Raw genomic sequence first — 6,000 nt, forward strand, 5'->3', positions numbered from 1 at the left:
TATGATCAAGATGACTAACATACATTAACTATGTGGCATTGGTTAACTATGATGTGTGCAATAATAGACAAGATGTTGGTGTCCGTTGGGTCAGATATGTTTCGCTTCTTCTTCACCACTCTATTTTCTTCACTCTCGTTCCTTTGGTTTGGAGTATAGAGCCAAATCAGCACTTAAGCCAGATTCACACTATAGGGCTGACCCATACTGTACTGTGCTGGCTAGGATATTTTATTTTCCAGCATGGTTCCAGCAACTATGATGGATGTGTAACCAGGCTAGCTCGGCTTTGCTCGGCCCAGTTTGTCTCAGTAGTGTGAAAAGCCTAACAGTGTGTTGAGAAAGGCATTAATCGACACGAACCAGCGCTGGAATCATGTCACCAGAGCACATAGATTTTGGCTAGCAGGTCATCAGTGTTCATCAGCTCTTCCAATCAGCTCGCTCCTCATTGGACCTGTGGGGTCAAAGGTCATACACAAACACAATAAAATGATTGGTTGTTGATGTGACTGAACACTTTGTGTGCTGTTGTGACCATCATTGATTGTGTGCAAGTTATAGAAGGAGGAGAGTGTGTAAGGCACAGGAGGCTGCTGAGGGGAGGACGGCTCATAATAATGGTCGGAACGGAGCAAATGGAATGGCATCAAACACCTGGAAACCATATGTTTGATGTCTTTGATACCATTCCACCCATACCGCTCCAGCCATTACCACGAGCCTGTTCTCCCCAATTAAAGGTACCACCAACCTCCTGTGGTGTAAGGGACCATGACTGTTTTTGACCTGACATTGAAGAGGAAACAAGACTAAAGAAACAGTCAGAAACACATTTTAGAACAACAATACCCCAGCGGTAGAAAGATGAATACAAAAATGTTCCTGTGTACAACAACCAACCACACTAACATAACTTTGAATGTGATCCTCTACTCTCTCACCTCTGTATTAGTAGAGACCACTGTTGCAAGATTAGTCCATAGGTAACATCTAGAAAAAAGCATTTATAGCATTTGGGTTTCCTCTGTTTTGCTCACGATTCTCTTGGTGTGTGCTCAAAGATGTTATTGGAGAGTGTTGTTAGGCGATGAGTGTGCTTACCAAGTCTACATGACCTTTAGCTACTGATGCCATGCCACACCTATTGTTTTTTGTGTAATGGACAGCCGTGTGTGGCTTATGATTCATTTGTATTTTTATCAACATAGAGATCTCGTGTCTTATTTAAATAAAGTTATTAGCAGAACCAAAGCACATCCTTTGCAGCTGTGTGTGAATGACAAATGACAGATGCATACACACTTTTTTTCTGAGGTCCACTTATACTGTTTATTTCAAACATTTTACAAGTATATATCATATACATACCTTTTGTAAAAGCATACACTATCAGACACCTTTATTTATTTTCACAACCAGGTAGATTAAGACTTTATGTACAGTATATTGTCTAGCCATCTTTGAGGGGTCACTATGAAAAAGCGGTGTCAGTAGAGCGCTCTCTAGTGATAGAAAGGGGAACTATAGAATAGATTGTACTTGATCTCAAACACATTACTCTCAATAAACCATTACAGTACTGTACACCATACCTGGCACCTGCATTCCAATAAATACCTTTCTGATGTGTCTGGAAATTAAACAACTCTAATCATTTTAATTCTTTCAATTAATAAAACGTTTAAGCCTGTAAAGTGACATTTCCCCCCCAAGTGCTCGCCTTGAACTGTGGTAACTAATATTTTCCACCTTGAATGACATTTTAACGAGACACGTGTGAAGCCGCCGCCGGCTTCACACGTGACCCTAGAAGTTGGTGTTTTTGTGTGCATTTGTGCGTGTGTGTGTGTGGTAGGCCTCTATATCATAAACTACAACGAGAATCAAAATTCCGGCAACGATGGCATGAGCGCCGCCTGCTTTCTCGACAGAGCGCGGCCTTCCTTAGCCTACCCTAAGCTCTGCTATGTAAGACTCAGACATAAAACTGCCTGACAGATGTAAATCTTCAACATTCAGCCTTTCTCTCTGTCTGTCAGAGCTTTAGATACACCCTTCTCTACGATGGCAGGAAAGTGAGAATTTACTTCAAACAATCTCCTGTATGCTTCAGGGTAGATTCTGGAATCTCAATAAAGACATACTGCATCAATGATGCAACATCTTCCTTACTGAGGATGATTGATTGATTAATTGATTGATAGAGGGTGAGGAAGAGGGCGCATGTGAATGGCTAAAGGGTTGAGTAAAAAAAGGGTGGGGGGGGAAGAAATATCAGTAGAGGTGATCTACACCTTTTGAGAGGTAGTAGGTCAAAGGCGGTGAATGTATCTCATGTATCTGACATAGACCATAAAAAAAGAAGAAAAAGTCACCCGCCTTATATTTGCCAAGAGTCTCTACGGTGAAAAGTGCAACCTTGACAAGATAAATGTTGCCCTACAGCCATTAGTTAGTAGGTGACCATGGCTCAGCTGTCATAACGAGGGGAAAGGAGGGAAGGTTACTGTTTCTCTCATCTCCTCCTAGGAACACAGCGCCAACAAGTACACCCCCATCCGGGCGTCACCCCTACCGCTTTACTCTAATCCCACCCTGCACCCCACTCTTTGAGAAACATGCATAATATAGCTCTTTCGTAGCTGTGGCCTTGAGGAGTATAGGAGTGTTTATAAAGTGACTGAGGAGCAGTGTACAGGGTGCCGTACAATACAGTACAGGCTACAGAAAAGCACTGTTACATGGACTGTAAATAGCCTCAATCAAACACATTATGGAGGCTGAAACATGCATAATGTTAAGTGGATGACAGTGGGTCATGGCTCGGTTTTATTTGGATATATCCAAACTTCGATTTAGTCTGAAGTATTTAAATGAAGACACTCAGGAATTAAGTCTTATATCTTTACTTTAAATAATAAATGTTGGTCTACATGCATACATACCAACTGACATCATATATTACAGAATATAGGACATTAAATGGGAAGTTTAACGTGGAACTTGAGACGTAGAGTACCAGTCAAAAGTTTGGGCACGCCTACTCATTCAAGGGGCTTTCTTTATTTTTACTATTTTCTACATTGTAGAATAATAGTGAAGACATCACAACTATGAAATAACACATATGGAATCATGTAGTAACCAAAAAAGTGTTCAACAAATCAAAACATATTTTATATTTGAGATTCTTCAAAGTAGCCACCCTTTGCCTTGATGACAGCTTTGCACACTCTTGGCATTCTCTCAACCAGCTTCACCTGGAATGCTTTTCCAACAGTCTTGAAGGAGTTCCCACATATGCTGAGAACTTGTTGGCTGCTTTTCCTTCACTCTGCGGTCCAACTTATCCCAAACCATCTCAGTTGGGTTGAGGTCAGGGGATTGTGGAGGCCAGGTCATCTGATGCAGCACTTCATCACTCTCCTTCTCAGTCAAATAGCCCTTACACAGCCTGGAGGTGTGTTGGGTCATTGTCCTGTTGGAAAACAAATGATAGTCCCACTAAGCGCAAACCAGATGGGATGGCGTATCGCTGCAGAATGCTGTGGTAGCCGTGCTGATTAAGTGTGCCTTGAATTCTAAATAAATCACTGACAGTGTCACCAGCAAATCACCCACACACCATCACACCTCCTCCTCCATGCTTCATGGTGGGAACCACACATGCCGAGATCATCCGTTCACCTACTTGGAACTCTGCGTCTCACAAAGACACGGTGGTTGGAACCAAAAATATCAAATTTAGACTCATCAGACTAAATGACAGATTTCCATCGGTGTAATGTCCATTGCTTGTGTTTCTTGGCCCAAGGAAGTCTCTTCTTCTTATTAGTGTCCTTTAGTGGTGGTTTCTTTGCAGCAATTCGACCATGAAGGCCTGATTCATGCAGTCTCCTCTGAACAGTTGATGTTGAGATGTGTCTGTTACTTGAACTCTGTGAAGCATTTATTTGGGATGCAATTTCTGAGGCTGGTAACTCTAATGAACTTATCCTCTGCAGCAGAGGTAACTCTGGGTCTTCTTTTCCTGTGGCGGTCCTCATGAGAGCCAGTTTCATCATAGCACTTGATGGTTTTGGCGACTGCACTTGAAGAAACTTTAAAAGTTCTTGAAATTTCCAGATTGACTGACCTTCATGTCTTAAAGTAATGATGGACTGTTGTTTCTCTTTGCTTATTTGAGCTGTTCTTGAATGAGTATGTGTGTCCCCTGTAGCTCAGTTGGTAGAGCATGGCGCTTGTAATGCCAGGGTTGTGGGTTAGTTTCCCACGGGGGGCCAGTGTGAAAATGTATGCACTCACTAACTGGAAGTCGCTCTGGATAAGAGCGTCTGCTAAATGACTAAATATGTAAATGTAAAATGTGTGTCCAAACTTTTGACTGGTACTGTATATCCATTTGGATGTCCCCATTTGACATATCCATTGTAATACAAATGCAGTCTCAAAATCCAAGCAGAATGTTAGTTTTGATCCTTTGAGTACAGGATACTGGCTTCTCTTAAGGCTTTGCATCTTGAACCATATACAGTGCATTCGGAAAGTATTCAGACCCCTTTACTTTTTCCACATTTTGTTACATTACAGCCTTATTCTAAAATTGATTAAATTATTTCCCCCCCTCATCAATATACACACAATATCCCATAATGACAAAGCAAAAACAGGTTTAAAAAAAGAAAAAGTATTCAGACCCTTTACTCAGTACTTTGTTGAAGCACCTTTGGCAGCGATTACAGCCTCTAGTATGACGCTACAAGCTTGGCACACCTGTATTTGGGGAGTTTCTCCCATTCTTCTCTGCAGATCCTCTCAAGCTCTGTCAGGTTGGACGGGGAGCGTCGCTGTACAGCTATTTTCAGGTCTCTCCAGAGATGTTAGATCGGGTTCAAGTCCAGGCTCTGGCTGGGCCACTCAAGGATATTCAGAGACTCCTGCGTTGTTTTGGCTGTGTGCTTAGGGTCGTTGTCCTGTTGGAAGGTGAACCTTCGCCCCAGTCTGAGGTCCTGAGCGCTCTGGAGCAGGTTTTCATCAAGGGTCTCTCTGTACTTTGCTCCGTTCATCTTTCCCTCGATCCTGACTAGTCTCCCAGTCCCTGCCGTTGAAAAACATCCCCACAGCATGATGCTGCCACCACCATGCTTCACCTTAGGGATGGTGCCAGGTTTCCTCCAGACGTGATGCTTGGCATTCAGGCCAAAGAGTTCAATCTTGGTTTCATCAGAGCAGATAATCTTGTTTCTCATGGTCTGAGTCCTTTAGGTTTCTTTTGGAAAACTCCAAGCAAGCTGTCATGTTCCTTTTACTGAGGAGTGGCTTCCGTCTGGCCACTCTACCATAAAGGCCTGATTGGTGGAGTGCTGCAGAGATGTTTGTCCTTCTGGAAGGTTCTCCCATCTCCACAGAGGAACTCTGGAGCTCTGTCAGAGTGACAATCGGGTTCTTGGTCACCTCCCTGACCAAGGCCCTTCTCCCCCGATTGCTCAGTTTGGCCGGGCGGCCAGCTCTAGGAAGAGTCTTGGTGGTTCCAAACTTCTTTCTTTTAAGAATGATGGAGGCCACTGTGTTCTTGGGGACCTTCAATGCTGCAGAAATGTTTTGGTACCCTTCCCCAGATCTGTGCCTCGACACAATCCTGTCTTGGAGCTCTACAGACAATTCCTTTGACCTCATGTCTTGGTTTTTGCTCTGACATGCACTGTCAACTATGGGAACTTATATAGACAGGTGTGTGCCTTTCCAAATCATGTCCAATCAATTGAATTTACCACAGGTGGACTCCAATCAAGTTTTAGAAACATCTCAAGGATGATCAATGGAACCAGGATGTACCTGAGCTCTATTTTGAGTCTGATAGCAAAGGGTCTGAATACTTATGTAAATAATATACGGTATTTCAGTTTTTTATTTTGTATACATTTGCAAGAATTTCTAAACACCTGTTTTCGCTTTGTCATTATGGGGTATTTTATGTAGATTGATGAGGAAAATTGT

This window comes from Coregonus clupeaformis, chromosome 17 (genome assembly GCF_020615455.1).
Source record: "Coregonus clupeaformis isolate EN_2021a chromosome 17, ASM2061545v1, whole genome shotgun sequence".
Taxonomy (NCBI): domain Eukaryota; kingdom Metazoa; phylum Chordata; class Actinopteri; order Salmoniformes; family Salmonidae; genus Coregonus; species Coregonus clupeaformis.